Source organism: Salmo salar, chromosome ssa06 (assembly GCF_905237065.1).
Source record: "Salmo salar chromosome ssa06, Ssal_v3.1, whole genome shotgun sequence".
Taxonomy (NCBI): domain Eukaryota; kingdom Metazoa; phylum Chordata; class Actinopteri; order Salmoniformes; family Salmonidae; genus Salmo; species Salmo salar.
Genome location: NC_059447.1, coordinates 55,015,265 through 55,039,042, shown reverse-complemented (window position 1 = coordinate 55,039,042; position 23,778 = coordinate 55,015,265). Strand labels below are relative to the sequence as shown.

The following is a 23,778-nucleotide window of genomic DNA, read 5'->3' as shown; positions in this document are numbered from 1 at the left end:
TTGACAAAACATTACACACAACTCTTGTAAATGTACTGTCCTAACATACTCTAAATTTATGCTTTCGCCGTAAAACCTTTTTGAAATCGTAAAACGTGGTTAGATTAAGGAGATGTTTATCTTTCAAATGGTGTAACATAGTTGTATTTTTGAAAAATTTGAATTTTGACATTTATTTGGATTCAAATTTGCCGCTCTTGAAATGCACCTGCTGTTGATGGAGTGCACCACGGGTGGCACGCTAGCGTCCCACCTAGCCCCAAGAGGTTAAATAGCTGTAAAATAGTCATATGTTTGAGAAATTGAAGTAATAGGATTTTTAAGGTTTTGAAAATCGCGCCACAGGCTGCAAGTGGCTGTTACGTAGGTGGGACGAATTCGTCCCGCCTAGCCCAGAGAGGCTAGCCTTTAGCTCGATGCGGATGTTGCCTGTAATCCATGGCTTCTGGTTGGGAAATGTACGTACCGTCACTGTGGGGACGACGTCGTCAATGCACTTATTGATGAAGCTGGTGACTGAGGTTGTATACTCCTCAATGCCATTGGATGAATCCCATGAACATATTCCCGTCTGTGCTAGCAAAACAGTCCGGTAGAGTTGACTTCTGTACTGAGTGAGTCACTGGTACTTCCTGCTTTAGTTTTAGCTTGAAAGCAGGAGTCAGGAAGATTGAATTATGGTCAGATTTGCCAAATGGAGGGCGAGGGAGAGCTTTGTATGCATCTCTGTGTGTGGAGTAAAGGTGGTCGAGTTTTTTTTCCTCTGGATGCACATGTGACTTGCTGGTAGAAATAAGGTAGAAAGGATTTAAGTTTGCCTGTATTAAAGTCCACACTTCTGAACAAGCATTTTCTTGTTTGCTTACAGCCTTATACCACTCGTTTGGTGCGGCCTTAGTGCCACCATCGGTTTGTGTTGGTAAATAGATGGCTACGATGTGAACTCCCTTGGTAGATAGTGTGGTCTATAGCTTATCATGAGGTATTCTACCTCAGGCGAGCATTACCTTGAGACTTCTTTAATATTAGATATCACGCACCAGCAGTTATTGACAAATAGATACACACCCTCGGCCCTCGTCTTACCAGACGTATCTGCTCTGTCCTGCCGAGAAATGGCGAAGCCAGCCAGCTCTATATAATCCATGTCGTCCTTTAGCCAAGTCTTGGTGAAACATAAGATATAACAGTTTTTATTGACCCGTTGGTAAAATATTCTTAATCATAGATTGTCTAGTTTGTTTTCCAATGATTGCACGTTGGCCAGTAATACCGAGGGTAGTGGTGGTTTACTCACTCGCCAACGAATTCTCACAAGGCACCCAGACCTCCGTCCCCTGTATTTCCATCTTTTCTTCACGCGAATGACGGGATGGGGGCCTGTTCTCCGAGAAGCAGTATATCCTTCGAGTCGGACTCATTAAAGAAAAAATCTTCATCCAGTTCGAGTTGAGTAATCGCTGTTCGGAAGTCCAGAAGCTCTTTTTGGTCATAAGAGATGGTAGCAGCAACATTATGTACAAAATGACCATCCCCTCCAGCACAATCATATTAATATTATATCAAATCAGAAAACAAAATTAGGATACTGAAAACAATTACTGAAAACAACATTGTGTGATCTTAAAAGGTAGAAATTGAGTTACGCCTAATATGGCAATTCATATTATTTTTCCAAAATTAGTTATTGTTACTCTAAAACACGCTGGGTTAAAAATAACCCAATTTGGGTAATTTCATCAAACCATAGCTGGGTCATTATTGGACAAACACACCATTGGGTTAATTCAACTCAGCGGATTTGGGTTATGCTTCCAACCCAGTGCCTTGGGTTGAGCACTTGACCCAACTGCTGGGTGAATTAGACTATATTGCTGGGTTAAAACAACCCTGTGTGTTGGGTTGTGACAAACTCAGCACATTGGGTTAGGGGACTGACCCAGCATCTGGGTACTTTTTTATGTAATCCTTGGGTATTTTCAGTGTCATCCTAATTTCAATTTTGCTTGTATATTTTAGCTTTCTACATACACAATCAAGATACAATGTTGAATTTCAAGTAATTAATTTATATTGCCTGCCAATCAGAACATACATCACTTCAGAGAATGTACAAGAATATATACATTTTTTAAATAGCACATTGAAACAAAGCCCTATTCTCTAAATATGTGTTATTTCACAAGATAAGACTTTCATTCATCTGATGACTGTTATTTATCGAATCAACTATCTATGTTGAATTGTTACCCGATTAAATAATAATGTAACAATTCACTTAATAGGAATTTGAGGCATCATGGAAGAGGTTGTTTAAAGAGTTACCATCTCCCGAATTAAACTCTAGAAGGTATATATCTATTACATTAATAAACAGTCATCTTTTTAATCATTACCTCGTATCATATCATCATTCTGAACAGTCGTAACCGTCTTGGATTTGCAAAAACCCCAGTCTTACTCATGATTCAGTACTACACAAATTGGTTTCATTATTTATTTACCAGCTAACTAAACAATAACACAGAATAACACACACTTAATACATGAGACAAAGGCCCCTAATATATGGTGACTTTTTACACAATGACATGGAGAGGAAGAGAGAGAGAGAGAAAAAAAGACACTTATCGTTGATACATTTTTTAACTATTCTCACAGTAATCATATGGCTTGCTCACGAACTGCCGCCCATTTGGAATAAGAAATCATAAATGTATTTATGTGTGAGTGCCTTTGTTCGCCGTTTATCTCTGTCGGAACCAGCCCTCCTTAGGAAGGTTGTTGGCCTTTCAGTGCCAAGTTGTATGGCTCTGATTGTCCAAAAGGGGTCTCCTCTTTCCTGTCTTCTACTGATGTTCACTCTGGAAGATAGCTAGCCAGGCATGTCCACGGTTTGGATCATTGGTGATGAGCGTAGTAGGATAGTCTCACTTAGATTCGTTTTTCTAAATATTTGATTCAAGACAGCTAATCAGCTGTACCAGTGATTGTCTGAGAGGGGAGTTTGTTTTCCCCCTCGTGTTGGTATTCGGGATTCGCACACTTTGGACATGAGCTGCAGCTAGCCGTCTTTCTGGTCTCGTCTGGGAGGTGAGGTATTTTCTTCACCTCATGTTGAGGTTCAAAGTTACAACCATTTCAAACGTGTAGCTCCCACCTCACGTTTCCTGGTCTAAAGGTTGATTTCTCTCCCAGGCCTTTATGCACTCTGGTCAAAAGAGGCCAGTTCTGTCAGACTGACATGCTCTCTGACCTCACTCAGGGTGTGGTTACTTACTTGTACAAAGTTATGTAAAACTATTATCTCTTATGGCTCCTAAAATCACATTCCTATCTCAACAAAAATACTCATAATTTTCATATTTCACACACATAACATTAAGGATGGAGACTTCATACCTGTAGTGTAAATACTTTTCATGTTACAGTTTTCCAATGTATAACCTTTTTAATGACATCACAAAATAAAAGCCAATATGACATTAGGTTTCTATAGAACATCTCTGACCATTCCCCAAGTTCATATGGTAGAAATCTTTTTCCAGTATTGACTTTTTGAATGTGTTAGAGTTTGGTGGGAAAAAGTCTGTTAACAAAGAACATTCCTTGGAGGATTTTACTGGAGGGGAAAAGAGAGAGTCCTCTTCTGTAATTTACTACAGGGTGTGAGCTGTCAACACCCACCAGCTCCCTCCTCCCCTTTTCTGTGGGTGAGAGAAGGTCTGGTTATTGTCAATCATTGCCAAGCTGATCTGACCCATTGTGATCATCACAGGACAGTCATGAAAGACTTCATAAGATAGGATTGATTATTAGAATTTATTTATATTATTTCATAAACCAAACAGTCCAAACATCAACCTAAAGCCTCAGTTGAACTTGATGTGCACATTCAGATTGCAATCTGAGAAAAACAATGCATGCGTGTGACACTCTCCGTCTTAAGTGTTATTGACACAGATCTATCTATCAGACAGTGGCAGAGCTAATCAATAGATATTCACATTCACTGACACACTTAAGGTATCTTAGGTGACAGCACACACACACCATGCTGTTTTCCATACAATAATGGTCTACATTTGGGTCAAGTCCATTTGTTTTACACAGAACAAGTGTAAAATATTACATTTGAAGGTCACTCTACTAAGAACATGGACTAATGACTCATTACTTAATAACTACAGTTGAAGTCGCAAGTTTACATACACCTTAGCCAAATACATTTAAACGCAGTTTGTCACAATTCCTGACATTTAATCCAAGTAAAAATTCCCTGTCTTAGGTCAGTTAGGATCACCACTTTATTTTAAGAATGTGAAATGTCAGAATAATAGCAGAGAGAATGATTTATTTCAGCTTTTATTTCTTTCATAGCATTCCCAGTTGGTCAGAAGTTTACATACACTCAATTAGTATTTGGTAGCATTGCCTTTAAATTGTTTAACATGGGTCTAATGTTTCGGGTAGCCATCCACAAGCTTCCCACAATAAGTTGGGTGAATTTTGGCCCATTTCTCCTGACAGAGCTGGTGTAACTGAGTCAGGTTTGTAGGCCTCCTTGCGCGCACACACTTTTTCATTTCTGCCCACAAAAATCGAATTATTTTGATTTTCCCATGATGTCAAGCAAAGAGGCACTGAGTTTGAAGGTAGGCCTTGAAATACATCCACAGGTACACCTCCAATTGACTCAAATGATGTAATTTAGGCTATCAGAAGCATCTAAAGCCATGACATCATTTTCTGGAATTTTCCAAGCTGTTTAAAGGCACAGTCAATTTAGTGTATGTAAACTTCTGACCCAATGGAATTGGGATAAAGTGAATTATAAGTGAAATAATCTGTCTGTAAACAATTGTTGGAAAAATGACTTGTGTCCTGCACAAAGTAGATGTCCTAACCGACTTGCCAAAACTATAGTTCGTTAACAAGAAATTTGTGGAGTGGTTTAAAAACAAGTTTTAATGACTCCAACCTAAGTGTATGTAAACTTCCGACATCAACTATATATTTCATTCATAAAGCACTTTTCACAATCCCAAAAATGTAACATTTGTATTTATAATAAATAGTTGTGATAGAATGAAAGCATACCAGAGCACGCTTCAGTAGTTGAACTAATGTGAAACGAGCCACATACCATACTGTTGGCAAAAAGCAGGCACAAATGCATTAAAAAACAAACGAAAAGTACTTTTAACAGAGCTATAAATAGTGCCATAAGAGCATATTAGCATTGGAATGTGACGCTCATGTCTCATCCATCCACTGATCTATTAATTCACAGGAACACATGTGCTTCCTCCGTTCACTTCTCCCACTACATACAAGAGCAGATACTTATCCACTATTGTTCAGTAGAAAAAAAGACAGCCTTACGGAGGATTCTGTTCCTGGCAGCTGATACACCTTGGTCTGTAGGAATTCCCATGCTGGGGCACAATGGGAAAGTTGATATTAAACACAGTAGGACTTGAAGCACACATCCAGTGCCCCAAGCAGTGTACCTTGCTCCAATGCCGGTCCACTAATGACTGTAAACACCCGTGAGCAGTCCTCAAGAGCCAACACAAATGGGTGGGGTCTGGTCACCTCCACCTGGTGCAGGTACTCAACCATGTTGGTCCCAACCTGTTAGAGAAATCATTTGATTTTAGAATATGAGGACTTGTGCGAAGCATGGAGGGACACTGACAATGCCATGACACACAATTTATTTTCTATATTTGATAGCCATATACAAACAACATTTTTACTTGTTATCCAAATACAAATAATATCCCTCTTATCCATAATAATCTCATAATGTCGATAGCCTCTCCCCACTGTATGTGCAAGCTGTTGGCTATAGCGCATGTGGATACATTTGCGCAACAGTTCATGACGAAACCATCAGTAGAGTTGAAAATGAGATGGAAACCCATTTACCTCTTTTTTAAATTCAGTATAAAGGAATTTAACCTCTCTGGGAAATGTGGGACGCTAGCGTCCCACCCGCGGGACACACTATTCAACAGCCAGTGAAATAGCAGGGCTGCAAATTAAAACAACAAAAATCTCATAATTCAAATTTCTCAAACATACAACAATTATATCCCATTTTAAAGATACACTTCTCGTTAATCCAACCACATTGTCCGATATCAAAAAGGCTTTACGGCGAAAGCATAACATTATATTATGTTAGGACAGCGCCGAGACAAGCAAGGAGAGGCGTCACAAAAAACAGAAATACAGCTAAAATGAATCTGATGATCTTCATCAGATGGCACTCATAGGACTTCATGTTACACAATACATGTATGTTTTGCTCGATGAAGTTCATATTTATATCCAAAAACCCCATTAAACCACAATAACAAATAACCCCTTTTCTGGTCAGGACGTGACAGTACCCCCCCCCCCCCCCAAAAGTTGCAGAACCCGAATGCACCAAAACACAAAAACCCCACAAAAATAACCCCAAACTTAAAGGGAGGGAAGGGAGGGTGGCCACCGTCAACGACGGCTCCCGTGCTACACCCCCCCAATCCTCCAACTACGTGGTGGCTCTGGCTCCGGGCTTAGTCCCCATCCCATTCCTGCTCCTCGCACTAGCCCTGAGGTGCGTGTCAATAGTCTGGCGCCTTCAAAGCCAGCCCCACGCATCAGGCCTCTAGTGCGCCTGCCCAGTCCAGTACGTCCTGATCCTGCTCCTCGCACTAGCCTTGTGGTGCAGGTTACTAGTCTGGCGCCTCCAAAGCCAGCCCCACGCATCAGGCATCTAGTGCGCATGCCCAGTCCAGTACGTCTGCCCAGTCCAGTACATCTTGTTCCTGCTCCTCGCACTAGCCCTGTGGTGCGTGTCACTAGTCTGGCGCCTCCAAAGCCAGCCCCACGCATCAGGCCTTCAGTGCGCAGTCCCCGTCCAGAGCTTCCGGCGACAGTTCACCGTCCAGAGCTTCCGGCGACAGTTCCCCGTCCAGAGCTTCCGGCGACAGTGCCCCGTCCAGAGCTTCCGGCGACAGTGCCCAGTCCAGAGCTTCCGGCGACAGTGCCCCGTCCAGAGCTTCCGGCGACAGTGCCCCGTCCAGTGCTTCCGGCGATGTCCCACAGTCAGGAACCGCCAGAGACGTCCCACAGTCCGGAACCTGCAGAGACGTCCCACAGCCCGGAGCCTGCAGAGACATCCCACAGCCCGGAGCCTGCAGAGACGTCCCACAGCCCGGAGCCTGCAGAGACGTCCCACAGTCCTGAGCCTGCAGAGACGTCCCACAGTCCTGAGCCTGCAGAGACGTCCCACAGTCCTGAGCCTGCAGAGACGTCCCACAGTCCGGAGCCTGCAGAGACGGCCCACAGTCCGGAGCCTGCAGAGACGGCCCACAGTCCGGAGCCTGCAGAGACGGCCCAGAGTCCGGAGCCTGCTGAGACGACCCACAGTCCGGAGCCTGCAGAGACGGCCCACAGTCCGGAGCCTGCAGCGATGCTCCTCAGCCCGAGGTCTCCAGCGACGCTCCTCAGCCCAAGGTCTCCAGCGACGCACCTCTGCCCGAGGTCTCCAGCGACGCACCTCTGCCCGAGGTCTCCAGCGACGCACCTCTGCCCAAGGTTTCCAGCGACGCTCCTCAGCCAGAGGTCTCCAGCGATGCACCTCAGCCCGAAGGCAGCCCCCCACATTTTTTGGGGGGCTGCCTTCTCTCCTCCTGAAATGGAGGATATAATGCCTCATACCTCTGTCGTTCTGCCTTAGCTGCCTCCAACTCCTCCTTCGGGCGCTTGTACTCCCCAGCTTGGTGCCATGGTCCTTTAACATCTAATATCTCCTCCCATGTCCACGACTCCAAGTAGCTCCTCTGTTGCTCCTTCCTCCGCTGCTTGGTCCTTCTTTGGTGGGTGGTTCTGTAATGGCCGTCGAAGGGAGTAGACCAAGGCGCAGCGGGTTGAGTGCTCATAATTAACCTCTATGGGCTAGGTGGGACGCTAGCGTGCCACCCGTGGTGCACTCCATCAACAGCAGGTGCATTTCAAGAGCGGCAAATTTGAATCCAAATAAATGTCAAAATTCAAATTTTTCAAACATACAACTATTTTACACCCTTTGAAAGATAAACATCTCCTTAATCTAACCACGTTTTACGATTTCAAAAAGGTTTTACGGCGAAAGCATAAATTTAGAGTATGTTAGGACAGTACATTTACAAGAGTTGTGTGTAATGTTTTGTCAATTCAAAGACAGGGTCACCAAAACCATAAAACCAGCTAAAATGATGCACTAAACTTTTACAATCTCCATCAGATGACACTCCTAGGACATTATGTTAGACAATGCATGCATTTTTAGTTCTATCAAGTTCATATTTATAGCGTTTTACTATGGCATTGATGTTGAGGAAATCGTTTCCCTCCAATAACCGGCAGTCAAGTCAGCGTAACAAATTAAATAATTAAAATTAGAAAACATTGGTAAAATATTATATTGTCATTTAAAGAATTATAGATTTACATCTCTTGAACGCAATCAACTTGCCAGATTTAAAAATAACCTTACTGGGAAATCACACTTTGCAATAATCTGAGCACTGCGCCCAGAAAAATACGCGTTGCGATACAGACTAGACGTCATGTTGGGGAGATCTAAAATCGAAAATACTATGTAAATAATCCATTACCTTTGATTCTCTTCATCAGATGTCACTTCCAGGTATCACAGGTCCATAACGAATGTAGTTTTGTTCAAAAAAGCTCATCATTTATGTCCAAAAATCTCCGTCTCGTTAGCACATGATGTAAGCCAGCCGGACTTCTCGTCATGAACGAGGGGAAAAAAATATATTTACGTTCGTTCAAACATGTCAAACGTTGTATAGCATAAATCATTAGGGCCTTTTTAACCAGAACATGAATAATATTCAAGGTGGACGAATGCATACTCTTTTATAACGTATTGGAACGAGGGTACCCAACATGAACTAGCGCGCCAGGTGTCTAATGGGACATCATCGTTCCATGGCTCTTGTTCGGTCAGATCTCCCTCCAGAAGACTCAAAACACTTTGTAAAGGCTGGTGACATCTAGTGGAAGCAATAGGAAGTGCCAAAATATTCCTAAACCCCTGTGTTTTTCAATGGGATAGGTTTAAAGTCAATACAACACATCAGGTATCCACTTCCTGTCAGAAAATGTCTCAGGGTTTTGCCTGCCAAATGAGTTCTGTTATACTCACAGACACCATTCAAACAGTTTTGGAAACTTTAGAGTGTTTTCTATCCATATATAATAAGTATATGCATATTCTAGTTACTGGGTAGGATTAGTAACCAGATTAAATCGGGTACATTTTTTTTATCCAGACGTGCAAATGCTGCCCCCTAGACCCAACAGGTTAAGGTAGGTTTTAACCTGTTAGGGCTAGGGGGCAGTATTTTCACGGCTGGATAAAAAACGTACCCGATTTAATCTGGTTACTACTCCTGCCCAGTAACTAGAATATGCATATAATTATTGGCTTTGGATAGAAAACACTCCAAAGTTTCTAAAACTGTTTGAATGGTGTCTGTGAGTATAATAGAACTGAAATGGCAGGTCAAAACCTGAGAGATTCCTTTACAGGAAGTGGCCTGTCTGACCATTTCTTGAACTTCTTTGCCATCTCTATCTTTTACAAAGGATCTCTGCTCTAACGTGACACTTCCTACGTCTTCCATGGGCCCTCAGAGCCCAGGAAAAACCTGAATGTCGTCATCCCAGCCCCAGGCTGAAACACATTATCGCCTTTCTCAAGTGGCCGATCAAGGGACTGTGGGCTTAGGCGCGTGCCCTGGCCGCCCCTGTCTTTGTGATTTTTCCTCTGTTTGCCGAAAAGGAGATTCCCGGTCGGAATATTATCGCTTTTTTACGAGATAAATTGCATAAAAATTGATTTTAAACAGCGGTTGACATTCTTCGAAGTACGGTAATGGAATATTTAGAATTTTTTTTGTCACGAATTGCGCCATGCGCACGACCCTGATTTACCATTTCAGATAGTGTCTGGGACGCAGGAACAAAACACCGCTATTCGGATATAACGATGGATTATTTTGGACCAAACCAACATTTGTTATTGAAGTAGCAGTCCTGGGAGTGCATTCTGAAGAAGACAACAAAAGGTAATCAAACTTTTATAATAGTAAATCTGATTTTGGTGAAGGCTAAACTTGCCGGGTGTCTAAATAGCTAGCCCGTGATGGCTGGGCTATGTACTTAGAATTTTGCAAAATGTGCTTTCACCAAAAAGCTATTTTAAAATCGGACATATCGAGTGCATAGAGGAGTTCTGTATCTATAATTCTTAAAATAATTGTTATGCTTTTTGTGAACGTTTATTGTGAGTAATTTAGTAAATTGTTAGCAAATTCCCCGGAAGTTTGCGGGTTCTGAAGTATGCTAGTTCTGAACGTCACATGCTAATGTCAAAAGCTGTTTTTTGATATAAATATGAACTTGATTGAACAAAACATGCATGTATTGTATAACATAATGTCCTAGGTGTGTCATCTGATGAAGATCATCAAAGGTTAGTGCTGCATTTAGCTGTCTTCTGGGTTTTTGTGACATTATATGCTAGCTTGAGAAATGGGTGTCTGATTATTTCTGGCTGGGCATGTACGCTGAACCCCTGCTGCTGAGAAGGTGTTTCAGGACCTTTTCTTCTGCACCCATTCTCGTTCATGCGGATCCTTCTCTCCCCTTCGTGGTAGAGGTGGAAGTCTCTGACGTTGGGGTGGGGGCGGTCTTTCGCAGCACTCGGCGAAAGACCAAAAGCTTCATCCCTGTGCCTTCTTCTCCAGGCGTCTCACTCCAGCGGAGAGGAACTATGATGTCAGCAATCGGTAGCTTCTTGCGGTCAAACTGGCTTTGGGAGGAGTGGCGGCACTGGTTGGAGGGCTCGGAACATCCCTTTACGGTTTGGACTTACCACAAGAACCTGACCTACATCCAGGAGGCTGAACGCCTCAACCCCCGACATGCTCGTTGGGCTCTCTTCTTCACACGGTTCAGATTCACGTTATCTTACCGTCCGCGGTCTAAGAACGTGAAGCCGGATGCCCTTTCGCGCCAGGTCCCCAGCTCCAGTGAGGATCGGCCGCTTGAATCCATCATCCACAGGTCGCTCATCCTCGCGCCGGTGTCCTGGGGTATAGAGACTGTAGTGAGGCAGGCACAAGGTAGGGAGGCAGTTCCAGATGGCTGTCCACCTAACAGACTTTTTGTTCCTCTTGGGGCACGGTCCAAGGTACTTCAGTGGGCTCATTTGTCGCATCTCACCTCTTATCCGGGAGGGCAGCGAATGCTAGAGTTTTTGAGCAGGAGGTTTTGGTGGCACTCGGCGGAGGCGGACACTCGTACCTTGTGGCGGCCTGTCCGACATGCGCCTGGAACAAGACTCCTTGTCAGCAGCCTCTGGGGCTTCTTCATCCGCTGCCAACACCTTCTCAATCCTGGTCCCATCTCTCTATGGATTTCATCACGGGCCTTCCATCCTCAGAGGGACACACCGCCATCCTGGTCATTGTGGACCACTTTTCCAGCATGTTTTCCACCTTCACAGGCTTCCTCTGGACATAGTCCCCGACCCCCAGTTTGCCTCCAGATTTTGGATAGGATTCTGTACTTTTCTGGGGTCATCGACCAGTCTGTCCTCAAGTTATCACCCTCAGTCCAACGGTCAAACTGAGTGGGTGAACCAAGATCTGGAGACCGCCTGACGGTGCTGTATGTCCGCCAACCCTGCCGCTTGGAGTCAGCACCTTCCCTGGGTGGAGTATGCACACAAGACTCTCCAGTGTTCCTCCACTGGCCTGTCACCATTCCAGGTGTTGTACAGTTACCAGCCCCCCCTGTTTCCAGATCAGGAGATTGAGGTGACGGTTCCTTCCACTCAATGCTTCATCTCTCATTGCCGCCCGACCTGGAAGAGGACTCTGTCAGCGCTCCTGAGGTCCTCAGCTCGGGTTCAACGACAGGCCAACCGTCATCACCGCCCGAGTCCCCTCCTGCGTCCAGGCCAGATGGTCTGGTTGTCTACTAGGGATCTGCCTCTATGGGTGGAATCTAGGAAGTTGGCTCCCCGGTACGTTGGGCCATTCAAGGTTTTATGGCGCATCAATCCAGTGGCCTATCGTCTTTGTCTTCCCGGTCCATGAGGGTTCATCCCACCTTTCACATCTCCAGCCACTCGGCATCCACCTCCGCCTCGCATGATAGCGGGACAGCCAGCCTACATGGTGCGACGCATCCTCTCCAGTCGTCAGTTCCGGCGAGGGACTCAGTATCTCATGGACTGGGAGGGTTACGGGCCTGAGGAATGTTCCTGGGTTCCGGCCCAGGACATTTTAGACCCCAGACTCATCTGGGACTCATCCAGGACCGTCGATGTTCAGCTACCCCTGGTGGAACGTCGGTAGCCGTTCCTTAAGGGGGAGAGGGGGTCCTTTCACAGGTCAGGGTTTCTTCCTTGAGTGTACTACCTGTGGTTGCCACAGGAGAGCACCCTTGGGTTTCCTCTAGTATCCAGGTGACCCTGATTGGGCTTATTGGGATCACCTGCTGGATGACTATTTAGGTTCCTCTGTGGACTGGGCCAGTTGCTCAGGTCTCATGTTTTGTTCAGTTTTCTCGTGTGCCCGTGCTTTGTTGTTTTGCTATGAAGACCTTAAGTAAATATTCTGAATTTACCCTTACCTCTGCCCGCTGTGTTTCCCGGGCCTGGGTCCAAGTTTGTACTAGCACTATTGTCACAATTTCAGATTCTTCAAAGTAGCCACCCTTTGCCTTGATGACAGCTTTGCCGACTCTTGGCATCCTCTCAACCAGCTTCATGGGGTAGTCACCTGGAATGCATTAACAGGTGTGCCATGCTGAAAGTTAATTTGTGGAATTTCTTTCCTTCTTAATGCGTTTGAGCCAATCAGTTGTGATGTGACAAGGTAGGGGAACATAGCCCTATTTGGTAAAAGACCAAGTCCATACTATGGCAAGAACAGCTCAAATAACCGTAGAGAAATGACAGTCCATCATTACATTAAGACATGAAGGTCAGTCAATGCGGAACATTTCAAGAACTTTGAACGTTTCTTCAAGTGCAGTCGCAAAAACCATCAAAGGCTATGATTAAACTGGCTCTCAGGAGGACCGCCACAGGAAAGGAAGACCCAGAGTTACTTCTGCTGCAGAGGATACGTTCATTAGACTTACTAGCCTCAGAAATTGTAGCCCAAATAAATGCTTCACCGAGTTCAAGTAACTGACACATCTAAACATCAACTGTTAAGAGGACACTGCGTGAATCAGGCCTTCATGGTCGTATTGCTGCAAAGAAACCACTACTAAAGAACACCAATAATAATAAGAGACTTGCTTGGGACAAGGAACATGGGTAATGGACATTAGACCGGTGGAAATCTGTCCTTTGGTCTGATTAGTTCAAATTTGAGATTTTTGGTTTCAACCTTCGTGTCTTTGTGAGACGCAGAGTAGGTGAACGGATGATCTCCGCACGTGTGGTTCTCACTGTGAAGCATGGAGGAGGAGGTGTGATGGTGCTTGTTTGGTGACACTGTCTGTGATATATTTAGAATTCAAGGCACACTTAACCAGCATGGCTTTCACAGCATGGCTTTCACGATACGCCATCCCATCTGGTTTGCGCTTGCTGGAACTATCATTTGTTTTTGAACAGGACAATGATCCAACACACCCCTAGGCTGTGTAAGGGCTATTTGAGCAAGAAAGTGAGTGATGGAGTGCTGCATCAGATGACCTGGCCTCCACAATCACCCGACCTCATCCCAATTGTGATGGTTTGGGATGAGTTGGACCACAGACTGAAGGAAAAGCAGCCAACAAGTGCTCAGCATATGTGTGAACTCCTTCAAGACTATTGGAAAAGCATTCCAAGTGAAGCTGGTTGAGAGAATGCCATGAGTGTGCAACGCTGTCAGGCAAAGGGTGTCTACTTTGAAGAATCTAAAATGAAAAATATATTTTGATGCGTTTAACACTTTTTTGGCTACTACTATATGTTATTTTATAGTTTTGATGTCTTGACAATTATTCTACAATGTAGAAAATAGGAAAAATAAAGGAAAGGTGGTGGTGTGAGGTGTTTCCAAACTTTTGACTGGTACTGTATGTATATAAAATATATAGACATGAGGCATACAATATATTAGTATAGTCTATGCGTCTTATTGCCTATTGATCCACATATTTCATTATAGTGATTGTGTTCCCCAAACTCTGTATAATATATGTTTGTAGATAAATCAAATCAAATTAAATGTTATTGGTCACATACAGATGATTAGCTGATGTTATTGCAAGTGTAGTGAAATGCTTGTACTTCTAGTTCTGACAGTTCAGCAATATCAACAAGTAATCTAACAATTCCACAACAACTACTTAATACACACAAATCTAAGTAAAGGGATGGAACAAGAATATGTACATATAAATATATGGATGAGCAATGACCGAGCTGAATAGGCAAGATGGTATAAAATGCAGCATGTACATATGGGATGAGTAATACAAGATATGTTATCATTATTAAAGTGGCATTAATAAAGTGACCAGTGATCCATTTGTTAGAGTGGCCAATGATTTCAAGTCCGTATGTAGGCAGCAGCCTCTCTGTGTTAGTGATGGCTGTTTTACAGCCAAAACAACTGATTGTTGAGCCAACCCGGGTGTGTACTGACAGTAAATCAACTTTGGATTTGATTATTGTATCAGATCAAGAGAACGTCTGTCAGTCAGGAGTCTTAAATATTGGTTTTAGTGATCATATGGTAACCTACTGTACCCATAAGAAATCCAAAATGCTTCTAGAGCCAGGTAATAAATACATAAAGGTACGGCCTATGAAACAATAGACAAAATAACGTTTTGTAGAATGACTTGACATTTTGGATTGGTCTCATGTACTAAACTGTGATGATGTTGATCAAGCTTGGTATCTTTTTAAAGATCTGTTTCTGTCTGCACTCGACTCTCTGGCTCCGATGAAACAAATTCGAATCAAACAGCAGTCAGGGAAATGGATCTCTTCCGAGATCTTAGACCTCATAAAAAAAAGGGATTGCTACCTGGGCAGATTCAGAAGGACAAATCTACAACAAGATTATTATATTAACTGTAGAATCCAGGCAAGATAGAAAATGGATAAGGCCAAATCCACAACATTATATAGACCGTTAATGACAACTTACATCAGCCTCGTAAACTGTGGAAAACTTTGAAGGACATTGGCTCAAAAACTCCCCATAAAGGTAAAATCCTGTAGTATTGGCCTGGATATTGATGATGGTTTATGCTATGACCAGGCAAAGGTTGCAAATTATTTCCCAATTTTTTTTTACCACTATAGCCTCATCTCTGGTTAAGACGTTACCCACCTGCTCTAGACACTATGGCCAGTCTTTCATTAACAACTTTTACCATAGCAAAGGGATCACAAATAATTTGTTTGAGCTGTGCATGGTAACAGATGACAAAGTTTCCAATCTACTATACTTAATGAGCACGAACAAAGAAACTGGCCTGGATAGCCTTCCTGCAAGATTCATAAAGGATAGTGCTTGTGTCACTGCTAAAATGATAACGCATATTGTAAACCTTTCTATTACTTGTGGTACATTTCCCAAGGATCTCAAAACAGCCTGGGTGGTTCCACTCCACAAGAAGAGCAGTAAAACAAATGTAGGAAACTACAGGCGTGTGTCAATCCTCAGCGCCTTATCCAAAGTTGTTGAGAGATTCGTTTTTAATCAACTTGAGGGATACCTTCTTGAGTACAAACTTCTTTATCAACTATAATCTGGCTTTAGCACAGCTCATTCCACTGATACTTGCCTTATCCACCTTTTTGACCACATTAAGCAGGAAAGTGAGAAGCGGAACTATACAGGTATGGTCATGTTAGACTTGCAGAAAGCTTAGCAGATGTTAATGTGAGTGTAACGAAATTCTTGTAAATAAATGTAATCTAACAATATGCCAACAACTACCGTAAATTCCGGACTATAAGCCGCAACTTTTTTTCTCACACTTTGAACCTCGCGGCTTAAACAATGACGCGGCTAATATATGGATTTTTCCCGATACATTTTTTTTTTTCTCCAAAAAACAACATTCTGTGACGTGCTCAGTTTTTTGGCGGCATGAAGCTTTCATTAGACCAATGAAATTGCCGAACGGGTTAAGGTCAAACAACCTTTTTGTTTACTGTTTAGATTAAATCGAGCGCTCTCAAACTTATTACGGTAGTAATTTTGTCACCCTCATCATGGCAAAGACACGGAGAAATGCATATGATGCAGCTTTCAAGTTGAAGGCGATTGATCTGGCTGTTGGAAAAGGAAATAGAGCTGCTGCACGGGAGCTTGGTCTTAATGAGTCGATGATAAGACGTTGGAAACAGTAGCGTGAGGAATTGACTCAGTGCAAAAAGACAACTAAAGCTTACTGCTAATTTTTTATTTTTGTTACAAGCCGTGTTTCGTTAAAGCCTATTTATTTTTGTTACAAGCCATGTTTCGTTAAAGCCTATTTATTTTTGTTACAAGCCGTGTTTCGTTAAAGCCTGTGTAAAGTTAATTTGTTTCAATGTACCGGTAGGCACCTGCGGCTTATGTGCGGCTTATTTATGTTCAAAATAATATATATATTTTTTAATTCAGTCGGTGCGGCTTATATTCAGGTGCGCTTAATAGTCCAGAAATTATGGTACCTAATACACACAAATCTAAGGGGGTGGATGAGAATATGTACATATAAATATATGGATGAGCGATGGCCGAGCGGCATAGGCAAGGTGCAATAGATGGTATAAAATACAGTATATACATATATGAGTAATGTAAGATATGTAAACATTATTAAATTGGCATTATTTAAAGTGGCATTGTTTAAAGTGACTAGTGATCCATTTATTAAAGTGGCCAGTGATTGTAGGCAGCTGTTGCGCCTTCTTCACCACACTGTCTGTGTGGGTGGACCATTTCGGTTTGTAATGTGTACGCCGAGGAACATAAAACTTTCCACCTTCTCCATTGCTGTCCCTTCAATCTGGATAGGGGGGTGCTCCCTCTGCTGTTTCCTGAAGTCCATGATCATCTCCTTTGTTTTGTTGACGTTGAGTGAGAGGTTGTTTTCCTGGCATCACACTCCGAGTGCCCTCACCTATGCAAACTGAAGTGGGTCTAGGGTGGCCGGTAAACATGGAGGTGATACGATCCTTGACTAGTCTCTCAAAGCACTTCATGATGACAGAAGTGAGTGCACAGGGTGATAGTCATTCACTTCAGTTACCTTTGCCTTCTTGGGTTCAGGAACAATGGTGGCCATCTTGAAGCATGTGGGGACAGTAGACTGGTACAGGGAGAGATTAAATATGTCCGTAAACACACCAGCCAGCTGGTCTGCGCATGCTCATCACAAGAGGTTTTCATGCATTTGTAGTGTCTGGACAGCGATCCATTGGTTCAGCAAGAGAATTAGAAACATCTATAACAAGGAGCTGTTAAAAAGGTTCCAACTTTCAGCAACATACAGTGATGACCGTCCCCACATGTATGGGACACATACATTAACAGATGGTGAGAGCTTATCATGACTGTACTCAATGCCCCCCCCCATCTATAAATCCAAACATTAAACAAAAAAACAAAAAAATTATAATATTTCCCTTGCCATTTCATTTGTCACTACAAACAAATAATCTTAGGGCTGAATTTCCTCTGCCGTCTGATTTGATTTCATCCTCTGATGTGTAATTAAAATAAGTACTGATTCTAATTACTAGGGTCAGCAGGTGATTTGCATTATTATCAATTCTTTGAAAATAAAGTCATACACAGATGCACGCTTGCGCACACACACAAGCACATGAACACACACACACACACACACACACACACACACACACACACACACACACACACACACACACACACACACTCTGATTAGCATATTTTCATTACGCCCAGCAAATGAATTATTTACACCTCTGCTGTACATGGGAGTTATAGGAGATATTTCTGGTTTTAACAGGATACTTTGTTTACCTTTAAATATCACAAATATCAGGGGTACCTAAATTGGCTTCTCACACTAGCCCATGGTCAGGTGTACAGTATATTACAAACTTCAGGTACATAGAGAGCAGTGTTCTTCCTCTAGGGTGGGTTTGCAGGTGCCAGTCTCTTTGGGGATGGGGCGAGGTGGGGAAAGGGGGAGGCAGGGGATGGGCTGAGGGAGGTATGGATGCAGTGTGGTTGATGCAGGAAAAGGGGAGGGGTGAAGGGAGAGGGTGCATGGTTGAAGAGGAAAGGGATGGATGCAGAATGGTTGAATCGGGGGAGGGTGGATGAGGACAGGGTGGATGAGGAGATGAAGAGGCAAGGGGGGAGGGTGGATGAGGAGAGGCAGTGAAAGGGGGAGAGGCAGGGTGTGTGGAGGAGGACCAGCGAAGGGAAGGGCTGAGACTGGGGGACGTGGAGATGGTAGGCTTATACCTCATTAGTGCAGTAGGGGGGTGGGGAAGCGGTTGCCACCTGTGCTGTCTCATCAACACCATGGCAGGCGGGGGGTTGTATGAGTGGAGACAAAGAGCGGGGAGTATGGTGTTCTTATTCATTACCAGAGGTTTTCTCCATATCTGACTGCCACACATAAAACACATCCTCCTCCCAGCAGCTCACACAAAAAATGACACCATCATGCATCAGTTTAATAGCAATGTGCAGACTGGGAATGTGTCCAGAATGGCATCCCTTTTCCTTCACTACTTCTGACCAGAGCCCCATAGGCTGGGTAATCTAGATAATCCAAATATTTGCGTAAAACACAATAAGGCTGTCCACTACCATAAAAGTAAACGCATTAAAAGACACACATTTGGGGTCACACTTGAGAAAAGTGTATCAGTGTGCAGACAAAGAGTCTGTGTAAAAAACTCTGTAAGAGGAAGAAAGAGAGGGAGTTGCCTGTGAGGTTGTTATGATGGTGATTTCATGTATTTTCTTCTGTCTCTGGTCTCTTCTCTCTCCTCTGCCTCTCTACTGTTTGACAATGAGTAGTGGCAGGAACATTACTCAAAATTAGGACTTTCACCCTCCATTTAATTTACATTGCCAGTCAACCTGAACCATTTTTTTTCTACACCGAACAAAAAACGTATGTAAACCAAAATATAAGATATAGTGATTCACTTCGGGATCAATTCTCCATAAGAGTGGAGTGAGCTGTGTGTCTATGTACTTTGTATGTACTCATGCGTGTAGTTTGTAGTGTGTCAGCGACTGTGCATGTGAATGCGTCTGCATTCGTAACCTGATTATGTTGGTGGGAGCATCTGCAGACTGCACTGCTGGCTCACCCTTGATGTAAGCACCTCAGTTGGTGGCCAATGACATTAAAACCTCTTTTGGGCAGATGGGATGCTAGCGTCCCACCCACGGTTTACACTATTCAACAGCCAGTGAAAAATCAGAGCGCCAAATTCAAAACCACAAAATGTCCTAATTCAAAGTTCTCAAACAAAGGACTATTTTACACCATTTTAAAGGTACACGTCTCCTTAATGTAACCACATTGTCCGATTTCAAAAAGGCTTTATGGCGAAAGCATAAAGTTAGATTATGTTAGGACAGTTCCAACACAAGAAAAAGCACACAGCCATTTTCCTAGCAAGGACAGGCGTCATAAAAACCAGAAAACCAGCTAAAATTATGCACTAACCTTTGACGATCTTCATCAGATGACACTCCTAGGACATCATGTTACACAATACATGCATTTTTTGTTCGATAAAGTTCATATTTATATCAATAAACCCCATTTTACATTGGCGCATGATGTTCAGAAAATATTTTGCCTCCAATACTGCCGGTGAATCAGCACATTAATTGACAAAAATACTCACCATAAACGTTGATAAAATATTAAACTGTTATTCAAAGAATTATAGATGAACATCTCCTTTATGCAAACGCTGTGACAGATTTCAAAAAAGCTTCACGAGGAAAGCACACTTTGCAATAATCTGAGTACTGCGCTCAGAAGAATACATCAGGCAATACAGATACCCGCCATTTTGGAGTCATCTAAAATCATAAATAGCATTAGAAATATTCACTTACCTTTGATGATCTTCATCAGAAGGCACTTCCAGGAATCGCAGGTCCACAATAAATGTTGCTTTGTTCAATAAAGTCCATAATTTATGTCCAAATAGCTCCTTGTTGTTAGCGCGTTCAGTAAGCTACTCCAAGTGTAGGAAGCGCACGGAAAATGTCACGACGAAAGTAGTTCAAACATGTCAAACGTTGTATAGCATCAATCTTTAGGGCCTTTATCACTTAGAACTTCAATAATATTCCAACCGGACGATTGCAATGTCTTGAAAAACGTTTTGGAACACAGCAAACTCTCACGTGAATGCGCGCCAATGAACGCCAGTACCTTCCTGAGTCAACAACTTCCAACTTCCTCTGTTCGCTCTCTGTTCATCATAGATGCCTCAAACAACTTTCTAAAGACTGTTGACATCTAGTGGAAGCCTTAGGAAGTGCAAAATGAACCCTAAGTCACTGTGTGTTCGATAGGAAATGACTTGAAAGGACTACAAGCACCAGAATTCTCACTTCCTGGTTAGATTTTTCTCAGGTTTTTGCCTGCCATATGAGTTATGTTATACTCACAGACATCATTCAAACAGTTTTAGAAACTTCAGAGTGTTTTCTATCCAAATCTACTAATAATATGCATATTCTAGTTCCTGGGCCCGAGTAGAGGCCGTTTAATTTGGGTACGTTTTTCATCCGGCCGTGAAAATACTGTCCCCTACCCTAGAGAGGTTTTAACCGTGGTTCTCAATAATTCAGATTCTAATTGGGAGCAGCATCATGATGTAATTGTCATAGGGGGTTTGATTTCCAACATGACACAGATGGGATGGGCTTTAGAGGTGGAGAGAGAGAGATGGGTAAAGAAGAACAGAGAGTGAGTGCGAGAGAGTGTAAATAAGTGTGAGAAAAAGAGAGAGAGATCAACAACCGCTCCAAGCACTGCACTCTGACTGTTTAACGTTACCTGTGAAGCTCTTAGCTGCCTATATACACAGGCTATTATTCACTGAGTACACCAAACATTAGGAACACCTTCCTAATATTGAGTTGCTTTTGCCCTCAGAACAGCCTCAATTCGTCGGGGTATGGACTCTACAAGATGTCAAAAGCGTTCCACAGGGATGCTGGCCCATGTTGATGCCAATGCTTCCCACAGTTGTGTCAAGTTGGCTGGATGTCTTTTTGGTGGTGGACCATTCTTGATACACATGGGAAACTGTTGAGCATGAAAACCCCAGCAGCATTGCAGTTCTTGACACAAACCGGTGCGCCTGGCACCTGCAACATGTACAATATCCCATTCAATGCAACTTAAATCTTTTGTCTTGCCCATTCACCCTCTAAATGGCACACATACACAATCCATGTTTCAGTTGTCTCAATACTTAAAAATCCTTCTTTAACTTGTCTCCTGTTCATTTCCACTGATTGAAGTGGATTTAACAAGTGACATCAATAAGGGATACGCTTTTACCTGGATTCACCTGATCAGTCTATGTCATGGAAAGAGAACATGTTCTTAATGTTTTGTATACTCAGTGTACATGCACACTATTTTAGAGAATAGAAAACACCTGCTTTATATTTTCCAGAGAGTCTTCTGAAACCTAAGATGTGTCCCAAATGGCCCCATACTCCCTTTATAGTGCACTACTTTTGACCAGGACCCTTAGGGGTATAGGGTACCATTTAGGATGCAATCTTATTCTAAACTTTAAAGTACATTTAGGTAAAGAAAGTTGTGTCATAACAGTGTATGTGAGAAAAACTAATGAGCACCTCTGTTCTGTTCAGTTCCTTCCATCCAGGAGGAATTGTATTATTCTTCCAATTTCACAGTTCACTGTGCTCATGTCTGTCTACCCACCCACACCTCCATTAACATGCATGAAGCACAGCAAGGGTGCAAGCTCCGGGGAAGGTCTCCCAAAGTCAGAGTTTACTTTTTGGCATCGCTAAGGGTGTGAAAACTGTCAGTGATCACCGCAGTCTGTCTGACTTGGTGCTTTTCATGATAAATACAACTGTCTTTGTCTCATTAGAAACCTTGATATTTTATTTAGGACTCACATCAAACCGGTATGGTAAGTTAGGATAGTGAAGCGTTTCCCAATTCCAGTCTTTGAGTACCCACAACAGTACATATTTCTATTGTAGCCACAGACAAACTCACCTGATTCAACTCATTGAGGGCTTGATGATTAGTTGACAAGTTGAATCAGGTATGCTTGTCTGGGGCTAGATCAAAATGTGTACTGTTGGGGATACTTGAGGACTGGAGTTGGCAAACACTGGGATAGAGTATGCAAGTCGTTGTTTTTGAGTGACATTCACAGTGATTTTCATTCATAGCCTGCTTTTGTTTTCATACACTGACGCAAGTAAACAAACAATGTGAGTCCAATTGACCCAAAGTTATTTATTTTTTTATCTCCCAATCCACTGTTGGTAAATGGTTTGAATTTATTCATGCAAATTAGCATTTTAATTAACAGCCGGAATTTGGGCAACTTGGCATTAGCGTGATGTGATCTATTATTGTTTTTTTTTCCTGGGAATAATTCTGAGTACACAAATAGCATTACAACAAGGATAATTATTCCTTATTGGGAAATGCAAAAGAGCAGATCAATAATTTGGTTGAGATTCACATCACCACAACTTAATTGACCCATTTTCTATCTCCCAAATAAAATTAGGTTTTATGTATGGGGCCTCTACTTATCAAAACTATTTAATTGCATCATGGTACTCACAGGGTTTATATGGCTCTTCAGAGACAGGTAGCTGGACTACAAATGCCAATGAATAATCTAGACATGAACAATTTCAATGGACATTATGTCCTTGTTTCCTTATATGTTATGTATATGTTAACTTGTATTCTTTATACAGGTAACTGTCAAAATAATGGAAACACTTAAGTAAATGAGGGATACAAAGTATATTAAAGACAGGTGCTTCCACACAGGTGTGGTTCCTGAGATAATTAAGATATTAATTAACATCCCATCTTGCTTGAGCAATGTCGAAGTGGCATTGACTAAAATACAGTAGAATATAATACAGTATATACGGTTGAAGTCAGAAGTTTATATACACTAAGTTGACTGCTTTTAAACAGCTTGGGAAATTCCAGAAATTATGTCATGGATATAGAAGCTTCTGATAGGCTAATTGACATCATTTGAGTCAATTGGAGGTGTACCTGTGGATGTATTTCAATGCCTAGCTTCAAACTCAGTACCTCTTTGCTTGACATCATGGGAAAATCAAAAGAAATCAGCCAAGACCTCAGAGAAAAATTTGTAGACCTCCACAAGTCTGGTTCATCCTTGGGAGCAATTTCCAAAGGCCTGAAGGTACCACGTTCATCTGTACAAACAATAGTAAGCAAGTATAAACACCAAGGGACCACTCAGCCATCGTACCGCTAAGGAAGGAGACATGTTCTGTCTCCTAGAGAATAACGTACTTTGGTGTGAAGAGTGCAAATCAATCCCAGAACAACAGCAAAGGACCTTGTGAAGATGCTGGAGGAAACGGGTACAAAAGTATCTATATCCACAGTAAAACAAGTCCAATATTGACATAACCTGAAAGGCCGCTCAGCAAGAAAGAA

At 42.6% G+C, this 23,778-nt stretch overlaps 1 long non-coding RNA gene across 1 annotated transcript in view; it reads right to left on the bottom strand.

Annotated features, from left to right (window-relative positions):
- Positions 1-4,951: 4,951 nt before the first annotated feature.
- The window catches only part of LOC106607904 (uncharacterized), a 158,673-nt gene continuing 139,846 nt past the window's right edge, over positions 4,952-23,778 (bottom strand). The window contains exon 4 of the long non-coding RNA XR_001329333.2: positions 4,952-5,637. This is a non-coding gene — a long non-coding RNA (uncharacterized lncRNA). The remainder of the gene's footprint in view (positions 5,638-23,778) is intronic.